Here is a 14958-nt window from a genome sequence, read left to right as displayed (position 1 = left end):
AAAAATCCACATTTATTATCCGATTTTGATGAAATACGGTACAGTGAGTTGTCTTAGGCCCTTTTACATCCTTCGTCAATTTGGCCCAGATCGGTCCAGATTTGGATATAGCTGCCATATAGACAGACCTCTCGATTTAAGGTCTTGAGACCATAAAAGGCGCATTTATTGGCCGATTTTGCTGAAATTTGGGACATGGGGTTGTCTTAGGCCCTTCGACATCTTTTTTTAATTTGGCTCAAATCGGTCTAGATTTGGATATATCTGCCATATAGACCGATCTCTCGATTTAGGGTTTTGGGCCCATAAAGGGCACATTTATTGTCCGATTTTTTAAAAAATTTGGAACAATGAGTTGTGTTAGGTACTTCGACATCTTTCTTCATTTTGGCTTAGATCGGTCCAGATTTGGATATAGCTGCCAGATAGACCGAACCGAAAACTTCTCTCCAAAGAGGTGTCGCACTGCGGCTCGCCGTTCGAACTCGGCTATAACAAGGAGGTCTCATATCATTGAGCTTTAACTTGAATCGGACTGCACTCATTGATATGTGAAAAGTTTGCCCCTGTTCCTTAGTGGAATGTTCATGGGCAATGACAAGGGACCTCCTTTTTAAAACCGAGTCCGAACGCCGTGCTGCAGTGCGACACATCTTTGTAGAGAAATTTTACATGGCATAGTACCTCACAAATGTTGCCAGCATTAGGAGGGGAAAACCACCGCTGAAAATTTTTTTTCCATTAGTCTCGCCAGGATTCGAACCCAGGCGTTCAGCGTTATAGGCGGACATGTTAACCTCTGCGCTACGGTAGCCTCCACTTGTTCATATTAGACCACTCAAAATCCGTGTCGAATTTGGTCCAAATCGGACCATATTTTGATATAGCTGCTACTCACCACCGGATACCTGATGCGGTGGGTATCCAAAGTTCGACCCAGCCGAACTTAACGCCTTTTTACTTGTTCTAATTTTGAGTTACCAGATGGCAATACCATCAATCCAACAGTGTGTCGTAGTCGACAACCCATATGTCTATGGGTCGGACATCTCGAAATGTTTGCAGTGCCTTAGTAACCCGTCTATGGCAAGTCAAGACCACATTTTATTGAAATTTAACTTTGGAGAACATTTTATTTAAAATTAGTCACAACCTAAACTAAATTTTCTTTTTAAAGAACATTTTTATAAAAATTCAGCTTTTAGAGAGTTTTTTTTAAAGATTTCTTACAAAGCACTTTATTTTCTTTTTTTTTAATCCTATTTCTATTCAAGTCATTCTTTGCTCAAAAATGCTTGTGTACATCTCCCAATGGCCCAGTGGTATACCCACCAGCCTTTCAGTCAAATGTCAACCGTTGAATGCTCATTGCTCACACCGCTGCAATCCCTCATGGCAACACAAGAAAAAAAAAGAGTATCCAATCATGCTAAAAAAAAGTGGCTCAGTTTAAATTTTTGCAGCATTAACAATAAATTTCGCCGATGACAATTCCCAAAATTTCTCTTAAGCCTAGAGACTAATGGGGTAATCGGTGCTTGAAGCTCAACTGAACTGCACAGAAATAAAAGTGTCATTTGCTCGTAAAGCCTTTTTTTGCCAAGAATACCATATAAAGTTGAAAAGGCCATTGTGTTTGTGACGTCATTGGGACAGGAGCTCATATGTTTGGGAATGATGGAGCACGTTTTGTTTGCCCCTCGTCTAAAAATACATAAATATTTCGTTAATGTCGACCGCAGAGCATGGTTGGCATAAGGTCTTGCTCCTCCTTTGTTGCTAAGCGATTTGTAAAGGAGCATTTCCTAAAAATATATCCTACTATGAGTTGCAAAATAGTTGTGCTTATCTGACATTAGCTAAGCATATGAGCATTCATTCGTATTCGTATTATTATGGTAGTGCAAATTGAAATGACGTGGGGGAAATTAAAAGCAAGCATTGGCATCTGTAAAGCGTTGTCATTTGTTCTCATTACGTATGTGAATGGGCATCCAAGTATGGTGGAACATGACAACTACAGCATTTAACTAAGCGAGCATCGGCGTCATCAGTTGATGCTCTGAGATTGATGTGAACATAGGAATGCTCCATTTTTATTTGGATTTGAACAAAAAAATGAATTTTATTACCATTCAAGCTGTATTTTGTTTGTACGAGTAAATCATCTAAAATTCCAAATATCAAGAATGAAGGGATTTGTATAAGACTTTGTGAGCAGATCCATTACAAAATGTGTATGGTTGGGTTGGCAAGTAAAAACCCCCCAGTTAGGACTGACCGAATTATAGGTACATCATGGATCCTGCCAACACTTTACACAGTAGGTTAACTTAGGTTGGAAGAGGATGTCTAAGCCTTCGCGTAGGCCATTAAGTGACCCATTGTGATTCCTCTTCAACTCTTCCTCTTCACAGTAACACCCACGTGAAGAAGACAGATTTCAATGCACTATCTCTTACCATTTTGCCGCTTTGATGAAGACCTTGTATATGATGCCTCGAAACCCCGGTGGTACTGCAGTACCGGGCCAACCCGCGGCAGGGGTAGAGCAAGCCCTTAACCACCCCGACTATTTCCAAAAATCAGATTAACATTTGTTGTCCTTCGATGGAGGATCTATCAGATGTTAAGCTGATAAGAACACATACTACACTTTGATCTTAGCCATAAGGCCGAGAAGCGATTTTTAAAGCGATCTGGATGGTTCAACGGTAGGAAGTAGAAGGCATCTTCCTTCTTCTGTTCCAGTGGTATCACAATGGACGAAAACGTCTAAAGTATATCTGATGGCAGACTGCCACTTAAACCTAACCTAATCATATGATGCCTCTGAGCTCATCTAGTGCCTGAGAGAAAACAAGTACAAGAGAGCTTAGTTCGGCCGGGCCGAATCTTGGGAACCCACTACCATAGATTCTGCCAAAAATTTTTGCAAAATAAATTTTGTAGCAAATTCTACAAACCAAACTTCTGTCAAACTAGCAAAAATTAAAGCTTCTAGAAACTGAACAAGAATGATCCAGAGACCGGTTTACATGGGAGCTATATCAGGTTATAGCCTTACTTTGGCACAGTTGTTGGAAGTCGTAACCGAACATCGCATGCAAAATTTTAGCCAAATTGGAAAAAAATTGCGGCTTGTAAGGTCCTAAGAAGTCAAATCCTGAGATCAGTTTCTATGGTAGCTATTGGGTTGCCCAAAAAGTAATTGCGGATTTTTTAAAAGAAAGTAAATGCATTTTTAATAAAACTTAGAATGAACTTTAATCAAATATACTTTTTTAAACTTTTTTTCTAAAGCAAGCTAAAAGTAACAGCTGATAACTGACAGAAGAAAGAATAGAATTACAGAGTCACAAGCTGTGAAAAAATTTGTCAACGCCGAGTATATGAAAAATCCGCAATTACTTTTTGGGCAACCCAATATATCAGGTTATAGCCCGATTTGGACCATACTTTATACAGTTATTGAAAGTCATAATTGAACACTACTTGCCCAATTTCAGTCAAATCGAACAAAAATTGCGGCTTCCAGGGGCTCAAGTCAGTAGATCGGTTTATATGGGAGCTATATTAGGTTCTTGACCGATGTGCACCGTACATGGCATAGTTGTTGAAATTTCAAAATTTCAGCTAAATCTGACAAAAATTTCGGCTGGTAAGGGCTCAAAAAGTCAAATGGGGAGATCGGTTTATGTGGGAGCTATATTAGGTTATAGACCGATTCGGATTATATTCGGCACAGTTGTTGGATGTAAAAACAGAACACTATATTGTTGAAAGTCATAACAAAACACACCATGCTCAATTTCAGCCAAATCGGACAAAAATTGCGACTTGTATGGGCTCAAAAAGTCAAATGGGGAGATTGGTTTACATGGGAGCTATATCAGGTTATAGACCGATTCCGACCGTACTTGGCGCAGTTGTTTAAGTCATAACAGAACACCTCGGGCAAAATACCAGCCAAATCGGACAAAATTTGCGGCTTCCAGGGGCTCAAGAAGTCAAATCGGGAGATCGGTTTATATAGGAGCTATATCCAAATCTGAACTAATTGGGCCCATTTGCAATCCCCGATGACCTACATCAATAGTAAGTATCTGTGTAAAATCTCAAGGTACTCGTTTTACGCGTTCGACCGATTTCGTGGTTTCGACAGACGGACTGACGGACGGACATGGCTAGAACGACTCAAAACGCCGAGTCGATCAGCAATATATTGCCCAAAAAGTAATTGCGGATTTTCATATAGTCGGCGTTGACAAATTTTTTCACAGCTTGTGACTCTGTAATTGCATTCTTTCTTCTGTCAGTTATCAGCTGTTACTTTTAGCTTGCTTTAGAAAAAAAAGTGTAAAAAAAGTGTATTTGATTAAAGTTCATTCTAAGTTTTATTAAAAATGCATTTACTTTCTTTTAAAAAAATCCGCAATTACTTTTTGGGCAAATATATACTTTAGGAGGAGGCCACCATAGGACAGAGGTTAGCATGTCCGGCGAGACCATCATTAAAAAAAAAACTAGAAGTCCAGATACCATATCGGTTTATATGGCAGCTATATCAGGTTATTGACCGATTAGTACTATTTTAAGCACAGTTGTTGAATGTCATAACGAAACACCTCATGCAAAATTTCATCCAAATCGCATAATAATTGCTCCCTGTAGAGGCTCAAGAAGTCAAGACCCCAGATCGCTTTATATGGCAGCTATATCAGGTTATGAACCGATTTGAACTATCCTAAACACAGTTATTGGAAGTCGTAGCAAAACGCGTCGTGCAAAATCTCAGCCAAATCGGATGGGAATTGCGCACTATAGACGCTCAGGAAGTCTAGACCCCACATAGGTTTATATGACAGCTATATCAGGTTATAAACCGATTTGAACTATTCTTAGCACAGTTGTTGAATGGCATAACTAAATACCTCATGCAAAATTTCAGCTAAATCGGATAATAATTGCTCCCTGTAGAGGCTCAAGACAAGACCCCAGATCGGTTTATATAGCAGCTATATCAGGTTATGGACCAATTTCAACCATACTCAGCACATTTGTTGGAAGTCATAATAAAACGCTTCATGAAAAATTTCAGCTAAATCGGATAAGAATTGCGCCCTCTAGAGGCTCAAGAAGTAAAGACCCGTGATCGGTTTATATGACAACTATATCAGGTTATGGACCGATTGTTAGAAGTTAAAATAAAACACCTCATGCTAAATTTCAGCCAAATCGGATAAGAATTGTGCCCTCTAGCGGCTCAAGAAGTCAAGACCCGTGATCGGTTTATATGGCAGCTATACCAAAACATGGACCGATATAGCCCATTTACAATCCCAACCAACCTACATTAATAAAAAGTATTTGCGCAAAATTTCAAGCGGCTAGCTTTACTCCTTCGAAAGTTCGCCTGCTTTCGACAGACAGACGGACGGACGGACAAACGGACGGACAGACGGACGGACATGGCTATTTCGACTTAAAATATCATGACGATCTAGAATATATATACTTGATGGGGTCTTTGACGAATATTTCGAGAAGTTACAAACAGAATGACGAAATTAGTATACCCCCATCCTATGGTGGAGGTTATAAACATTTTGCGGTGGTTATCCCCTCCTAATGCTGCCGACATATGTGATGTACTATGCCATGTAAAACTTCTTAATCATGAGATGTTGCATTTCGGCACGCCGTTCGGACTCGGCTATAAAAGGAGGTCCCCTATCATTGAGGTTAAACTTGAATCGGGCTGCACTCATTGCCCTGTTCCTTAATGGAATGTTCATGGGCAAATTTGCATTTGCATGAGGTTCACTCCGTTCACTCCGGACTTAGCAAGTACATCAGTCATTTCATTACCCTCTATGTCAATGTGTCCCAGCACCCAAAATAAGGTCAAAGTATGGTATTCCTGTAGATGCATCACTAACTCCCAACAGCGGCCCAGGACCTTGGCCCTCACTAACGTTTTATCACACCTTCAACGTTACCAGACTGTCGCTACAAATGAGAATTTCCGATCGGTCGATATCCATAGACAACACAAGCTCCGCTGCAGCATCGATCGCATACAGCTCTGCTTGAAAAATGTGGCAATCATTCCACATCCTGTTCCATTCTCCATCTTCGCTCCCTCTGTAAATACATAAATGTCTGAAATTCTAACCCGCCCAGTTAGCCACTCCACCAGGGTAGGTAACAATACTAAAAGTGCCTTATCCACCAAGTCTTTTCCTATCTGGAAGTCCGTCTGAGAGACCGCAGTAGTACTACCCAACATGCGTGTGTGTCTTACCGGTGACCCACGCATCAATTCAAGCTTCAACAATCTGAGTGGAGTTTTCTCCGCCGTTTCGCTTACAAATGACCCAGTCGGAGTGGTTCCTATAGGCCCAGTTACAAATCTCAGTTACATGTGACATAAAATCTGTCACCGGCCACCAATCGTGGCAGTCATACGCAGCGATGCCAACTTAGTGCTCTTCGCACTAGAATTGTTGCTTTTTGGGACACCAAAAAACACGGAAAAGTACCAACTAGTGCTAAACGAAAAAAAAGGCAATAAATGGACGCTTTTTGCGTTTCCAGTTCCAGTGTTTTTTACCCTTTTTGAAAATTTTAGTTTTTTTGTTGTTAGGGGGCGACAATGATAGGAGAATTATCTCCTATTCCTATAAGAAAAGGAAAAACTTCTCTCATATCAATGAATAAAGTCTGCTTTAAGTTGTAGGACAATGATCAGGGATCACTTCTTGCCGAGTCCAAACGGCGTGCTGCTAAACTATATCTCTCTGTAGAAAAGTCTTAAATGACTGGTAACACCATAAAATTGGTTTGCATGTATGAGAGGAGCGCCATCACTGAAAACTTTTTCTGAGGCTCTTCTGGGGATGTGAACCTAGACGTTTTAATGGTTTCGTCATTCTCTTTGTAACACCTCGAAATATGCGACTAAGACTCATCGTGACATTTTAAGTCGAACTAGCCATGTCCGTCCGTCCGTGCGTCCGTCTGTCTGTCTGTCTGTCTGTCCGTCCGCCCGTCTGTCTGTCTGTCCGTCCGTCCGTTTGTCTGTCTGTCCGTCTGTCTGTCAAAAGTACACTAATTTTCGAAGGAGTAAAAAAGTAAGAAGGAGTAAAATTTTGCACAAATAATTTTTATTAGCGTAGGTCGGTTGGTATTGTAAATGGGCCATATCGGTCCATGTTTTGGTATAGCTGCCATATAAACCGATCTCGGGTCTTGACTTCTTGAGCCACTAGAGGGCACAATTCCTATCCGATTTGGCTGATTGCACAAGTTGTTTTATTATGATTTCCAACAACTGTGCTGAGTGTTGTTGAAATCGGTTCATAACCTGATATAGCTTCCATATAAACCGATATGAAATTTTGCACGAGGTGTTTTATTATGACTTCCAACAACTGTGCCAAATATGTTTCAAATCGATCCATAATCTGATATAGCTGCCATATAAACCGATCTGGGATCTTGACTTCTTGAGCTTCCAGAGGGCTAATTATTATCCGAAATTTTACACAAAGACTTCTACTATGGTCTCCAACATCCAGTTCAGACCGAATCATAAATTGACATAGCTCCAATATCATAGAAATTCTTTGTTTTTATCCTTTGTTTTCCTAAAAAGAGATATGGGGAAAAAAACTCGACAACTGCGATCTATGGTGGAGGGTATATAAGATTCGGCCCGGCCGAACTTAGCACGCTTTTACTTGTTTTAGTTAAATTAAAATTTTATTTATAGTACACTCTAATGCGAGTATGTTTAATCAGTCCTGAGGGATTTATTCGAACGTGAAAAATAAACAAAGTGCACGCTTACGCATGGCATTAATGTGTTAATTCAAAGAGGATATCACATTCGTATATGGTTTGTTCGCAATCTCTGTAGGTTTTCAGTTTGGCTGCCACCTCTGAATATGGTAGACAAATGGGATCATTGTGAACATACTCTCCCCCTCATTATGGCGTTTGGACTAATTTCACCGTACCGTTTATAATGAATCAAAAATTAGTTTTACTTTGAGGGCGCTATGACATTTTAAATCTATCCATGGATGTGCTTTCGTCTGTCCAATTCAAAAATTCTAATGCTATGGATGAATGTTTCAACCAAATGACATATTGGGTTGCCCAAAAAGTAATTGCGGATTTTTTAAAAGAAAGTAAATGCATTTTTAATAAAATTTAGAATGAATTTTAATCAAATAAACTCTTTTTACACTTTTTTCTAAAGCAAGCTAAAAGTAACAGCTGATAACTGACAGAAGAAAGGATGCAATTACAGAGTCACAAGCTGTAAAAGAATTTGTCAACGCCGACTATATGAAAAATCCGCAATTACTTTTTGGGCAACCCAATATTTGGTGGGCATATTTATTTATTCAACCATTTGTATTGACATTTGGTTAAAACTAAAACCTGTATGCCACAAATGCATTGGCTCTGCCGCTCTGGTGGGTGTAGCAATCAATGCATTTGCAACACAATATCTTTATGGACAACTGTGAAATATTGAAAGCAATATTCCTATTTATACCTACCTATGGTTTCACTCTCTGTTAATCTGGCATGCTATTAAAAAATTTCCAATCTAATATTGAATTGAAACTGTCATCTGGATGAGATGGCAAATTCCCAGAACTACGCAACAAAATTGATGACATTCTGTCTAACCGGTGTTATTTCCATATAACTGACCTATACAAGTTAAAGCGAATTGAAGGATGTTGTATACGCAGACACACATACGCGCATACATGGAAACCACCACCACCATCAAGGATTTTTAATATGCCATATGCCCTTTAGCCTTCACCAGGGAAGCCATAAATAGACTGAAACAGACGAATCAAAAGTCAAAATAAACAAAAAAAAAAAAAAAAAAAACAGAGCCAAAACAAACGGAAATGAAAACCTATAAATTGTGTTGAATCAACAAAACACTTGTACTAACAGATGTGTGTAATTGTGTGACCAAAAAGGATGCACACACATACACACACACACATCTTAAAGCAGTTACGGCAAATGACTCCTATTTGCTATTGTCTCAGGAAGTTAGAGTATGCTTGTCTCAACTCATGTGATAGCAGACAAACAATGACGTACGTAAACTTCCATTGAGTATGAGTTTGTTGAGTTGGTGTGTGTTTATCCACGTAACGGGCTAGTGTTGGGTTGCCCAAAAAGTAATTGCGGATTTTTTAAAAGAAAGTAAATGCATTTTTAATAAAACTTAGAATGAACTTTAATCAAATACACTTTTTTTCTAAAGCAAGCTAAACGTAACAGCTGATAACTGACAGAAGAAAGAATGCAATTACAGAGTCACAAACTGTGAAAAAAATTGTCAACGCCGACTATATGAAAAATCCGCAATTACTTTTTGGGCAACCCATATTATTCGTACTCAATGTTTTAGCAACGTTTTGGCAACGTTTAAGGAATACTAATAATGGGTTTCTTAGTGTTCGCAACCACTTTATTTTGACTTGTTTACTTCGGTGAAGGTCAAGTGCAGAATTGATTTACTGCGATTTTGTTTTTATACAAAAATTAGTAGACCAAACAAAGTCTTTATTAAAACAAGTAAAAAGGCGTTAAGTTCGGCCGGGCCGAACTTTGGATACCCACCACCTCGGGTATATATGTAAACCACCTTTCGTCAAAATCCGGTAAAAAATTCATACCTTATGCCCCATAGCAGCTATGGGTTGCCCAAAAAGTAATTGCGGATTTTTCATATAGTCGGCGTTGACAACTTTTTACACAGCTTGTGACTCTGTAATTGCATTCTTTCTTCCGTCAGTTATCAGCTGTTAATTTTAGCTTACTTTAGAAAAAAGTGTAAAAAAGTATATTTGATTAAAGTTCATTCTAAGATTTATTAAAAATGCATTTACTTTCGTTTAAAAAATCCGCAATTACTTTTTGGGCAACCCAATATATAGACATATGATCCGATTTTGACCAAATACCTATAAGTACACGTCATTGTTCAATTGCGCCTTTTATGAGGCCAAGACTTTAAATCGAGATATCGGTCTATATGACAGCTATATCCAAAACTGGACCGATTTGGGCAAGTTTCAGAAAAATGTCGAAAAGCCTAACACAATTCACTGTCCCAAATTTCGGCGACATCGGACAATAAATGCGCCTTGTATGGACCCAAAACTTTAAATCAAGAGATCGGTCTATATGGCAGCTATATCCAAATCTGGACCGATCTGGACCATATCGAATAAGGATGTCGAAGGGCCCAACACAACTCACTGTCCCAAATTTCGGAGTTATCGGACAATAAATGCGCCTTTTATTGACCCAAAACTTTAAATCAAGAGATCGGTCTATATGGCAGCTACATCCAAATCTGGACCGATCTGTGTCATATTGCAGAAGTATGTCGGGGGGCTTAACCTAACTCACTGTCCCAAATTTCGGCGACATCCGTCAATAAATGCGCATTTTGCATCCTTGGTGTCTGAGGGGTCTCCCACCCCCAAAAGTCACCAGCAGGATACATTTACCGATTGGGACAATATGGGACTCAAATGAAGGGTATTTGGGAGTTGAATACGAATATGGTATTAAACATTGGGTCCAAGTACCTAGGAAGCCACCCCAGGCCTAAAACCGCCCAAAAGTAGTTCCCAAAATCCAGCGGCCAATCGGCGCAATACGGAACTCAAATGAAAGGTAAATATTTAAGAGCAGAGTATAAATCTGATATTGAAAATAGGGTCCATTTACCTACGGAGCCGTCCTAGGCCCAAAGCTTCCCCAAAAGTTCTGTCAAAAATCAAAGTGGACCGATCGGGACAATATGGGACTCAAATGAAATATTTTCGGGAGTAGAATACGAATATGGGTCAAAAATTAGATCCAAGTACCTAGGGCGTCGCCCCAAGAGTACTCCCCCCCAAATAAAAAGTGGACCGCTCGGCACAACATGAGACTCCAATGAAAGATATTCGGGAGTAGAGTCTGAATCTGATATGGAAAATTGTGTCCAAGTATCTAGGTAGACGTCCCGACCAAGAGTATCGCCCAAATTTAAAATGGACCGATCGGTACAATATGGAACTATAATGAAAGCTTTAAGGGAGTAGAATTCGGAGCCAAGTATCTAGGGCGTCGCCCTTAGAGTACCACACAAAATAAAAAGTGGACTGATTGGGACTATATAAGACTCCAATGAAATGTATTCGGGAGTAGAGTATGAATATGATATTTTAAATTGGATTCAAGTACCTTGGGAGTCGTCCCAAGACCAAAATCGACCCAAAAGTAGTGCCCAAAATCAAAAGTGGGCGAATCGGTACAATTTAAGACTGGAATGAAAAGTATTTGGGAGTAGAGTATGAATATGATATTTTAAATTGGGTTCAAGTACCTAGCTCAAAATCGCCCCAAAAGTAGTGCCCAAAATCAAAAATGGACCGATCGGTACAATATGGAACTCTAATGACAGATTTTCGGGAGTAGAATTCGAATATGGTGTTAAAAATTGTATCCGAGGACCGATGGCGTCAGCCTAACAGTACCAGAGTATGAATATGGTATTAAGAGAAATTGGATCCAAGTATCTGGGGAGCCATGCCAAGCCCAAAATTTCCCCAAAAGTACCGCCCAAAGTAAAAGCGAATCTTGGGAACCCATCACCATGGATTCTGATAAAAAATGGGAGCTATATCTGGTTACAGACCGATTTGGACCGTCCTTGGTACAGCTGTTGAAAGTCATAACAGAACACTATGTACAAAATTTCAGCTCAATCGAACAAAAATCGCGGCCTGTAAGGGCTCAAAAAGTCAAATCGGGAGATCGGTTTATATGGGAGCTATATCATGTTCTTGACCGATTTAGACCATACTAAGTACAGTTAATGAAAGCCATAAAGGAACACCATGTGGAAAAATTCATCCAAATCGGACAAAAATTGCGGCTTCCAGGGGCTCAAAAAGTCAAATCGGGGGATCTGTTTATATGGGAGCTATATCAGGTTCTTGCCCGATTTCAACCATACTTAGCACAGTTGTTGGAATTCACAACGGAACACTACGTACAAAATTTCAACCAGCATCTGATAAAAAGTAAGGTTTCCAGGGGCTCAGGAAGTCAAATCGGGAAATCGGTTTATATGACAGTTATATGTGGGAGTAGGTGGCCACCGTAGGCCAGAGGCTAGCATGTCCGCTTATGATGCTGAACGCCTGGGTTCGAATCCAGGCGAGACCATCAGTAAAAAATTTCTGCGGTGTTTTTGTGATTTCGACAGACCGACGATATTTGGCTCATTTACTATTCCATATTTCTAGGTATTATAGGGGGAATCACTTGGATGTTATGGTCTCCCTGTTAAGGTTGTGAGTATAGAAAATATCGTTCAATGAAATTGGCGTTTTTGCAAAACATTTTTTATTTTGTGGGTCGGGATGGAAAAATGCTTTGCGCTTGTGACGAGTACGACTTTCGCCTTATGCGGGACTCTGGAATCAATGGTACAGGCTAAAAACTCCACCCTGTGTCACCCCCGGGGATTAATTCCACATCGGAATTGCTTGCGCATTACTTCGAGGTGGACCCAATATCTGGTGATTTGCCATATCACTACGTTGTGTCTGCGTCCAGTCCTCCGTATCATACTCTACGCCGCTGCGACTACGTCTACCTGCGCAATACTAGTTCGGCGTATCTCATCACCGCTTTCCAGTTCTTGCTGTCTTTCAGCATCCTCTGAACTATTGTCCCAGGCGAAACTGTGCCAATGGCTGTTTCCAATTCCCTGTGCACTTCGTGGTATAGAGCCTGACGCGCTCTATGGCCTATCGGAACCATTCCGGCTATTGCAAGGACTGCGGGCTCCGCCACTGCCCGATAGGTTGTGCCGCCGTCCTCTGTACCGAGAGAAGGGATTTCGCTATTGCATGTCTCCGTTAAGAGTCTGTGCCTGCTCGGGAAAGGCCCACCTATCATCAGTCGACTGAGTTGCGCCGTTATACTCGTGCGTGCCGGATTTGCTCTGCATAGGTAAGCTTTGAATCCAGTCGGATCTCTAGCTATTTGACGGATCTCTTGGTCTTCACCAGTATGTCGTCTATGCGCATATCCACATTCCCTGGTATATTTTTTCTCACCAGTGGTATCAATTCCTTCTTCTAGACCGCAAGTTGTAAGTCGTGGGTGTCCAGCTAGTGCTTTGCTCTTAGCATCATATGCCGTAGTATGCGCTCTGCACCTTCCGCGACACTTACCATGATGACGGAAGCGAGCTCGTCAGTATATCTTTCGAGAAAAGTTCCGGCTGAAATTTCTGTGCGTAGAATTCTATCGAAACAGGTACTCCAAAAATCCGGTCCAAGTATGGGGCTTTGCGCCGCTCCTGATGTGAATTCACTCGTCCCATCCTGAGAGTTATAAAGGGTGATTTTTTAGCTATTATCATTTTGGCAACACTGGTTTAAACAGCAGGTAAACAGGTCACAGTTTGGTGCGGTTTATAGACTGGGGACATCAATGGACCGTACTTCTTCTAAGATGATGCGAATCGTAATGTTACTGTGAATGGTGAGCGCTACTGTGAGATGACATTCAACTTTTTTTTGCCCAAAATGCAAGAGCTTCACTCGCATGACATGTGGTTTCAACAAGACGGCGCCACATGCCACACAGCACGCGTAACAATGGACTTATTGAGAGGCGAGTTCGGCTAACATTTTGTTTCACGTTCGGGACCGAACAATTGGTCGCTATGTGGGGCTATGTTAAAGCTCATGTCTATACAGACAAGCCCGCTTCAATTGAGGCATTGGAAGACAACATTGAAGCATTTATTCGTGAGATACCGGCTGAAATGTTGGAAAGAGTTTGGCAAAATTGGACTAAGCGCAGTCACGGTCAACATTTGCATGAAATAATCTTGAAATATCAAATTATACGGACCGTACTATCGATTCAAATAAAGATTTCATGAATTTTTCTTAATTTCCTATAGCTCTTAAAAATCACCCTTATGATAAGTACCCGGATATGCTAGGAACTTCTCATTATTCTAATCAGATATGACGGAATATTAATGTCCTCTCGGAGTGCCTGGAGGACGTCAGACCATCCGAGACAATTGAATGCGCTCTTTACATCCAGTTTGGCTAAGGGAACACTATTATCTCCACCACATCTCTTAGAGCTCCGATTGTGGACATTCCTGCCCAAAAGCCAAGTTGTCTCATTGTGAATCCACCTTCCTCAATGATGGCGTCCTGGAGCCGTAGCTTTATATGTCGCTCAAAAAGCTTGCCTGCCGTATCCAGCATACAAAGTGGCCTTTATGAGGATGGGCATGCTGGATCACCTTTGCCCTTGCTTATGAGAACCAGCTTTTGTTTCTTCCTTATCTATGGAAAAACATCTTCAAATAGGCACCGGTTAAACATTCCCAGAAGGAATTCCGGTCTATTTTCAGCTATCTGCCAGATGACCTCGGTCGGTATTCCGTCGGTACCGGGGGCTTTTCTGCTCTAAGGGCTGCGGAATGCATTTCTTAGCTCCTCTATCGTAAACGGGCCATTGTTGTCAGTGGGCTCTTTAGAAACTTCATCTTGTCTACGTTCTTCCGTCCATCACTGCTGTTGGGATCCGCGCGCCAAGTTTTTCTATCAACCGGCCAACCTTTTGCATCTCATGAGTCGGGTTTGAAGTAGTGCCACGATCTGACACTGCCATCATCATTCGTTGCAAATACAAATTAGCCGACGAACATTCCATTCTGGAACAGGTTCAAACTTCTTACATATCAATGAGTGCTGTTCGGTTTAAATTTAAGCCCAATGATGCATGCCATTAGTTAATGTTTGTATAATAACCTATTACGGCATAAGCTGCATTGCAAATTAAAGACACATAAATTTTTCACCAGAAAAT

At 40.7% G+C, this 14958-nt stretch overlaps 1 non-coding gene across 1 annotated transcript; it reads right to left on the bottom strand.

Annotated features, from left to right (window-relative positions):
- Positions 1-2490: 2490 nt before the first annotated feature.
- Positions 2491-2687, bottom strand: LOC131998407 (U2 spliceosomal RNA). Its single transcript, XR_009398680.1, has one exon. It is a non-coding gene; the product is annotated as a U2 spliceosomal RNA (small nuclear RNA).
- Between the last annotated feature and the right edge of the window lie 12271 nt (positions 2688-14958).

The sequence above is a fragment of the Stomoxys calcitrans genome, unplaced genomic scaffold (genome assembly GCF_963082655.1).
Source record: "Stomoxys calcitrans unplaced genomic scaffold, idStoCalc2.1 SCAFFOLD_93, whole genome shotgun sequence".
Classification (NCBI taxonomy): Eukaryota; Metazoa; Arthropoda; class Insecta; order Diptera; family Muscidae; genus Stomoxys; species Stomoxys calcitrans.
This window is presented reverse-complemented; position numbering and strand designations above follow the sequence as displayed.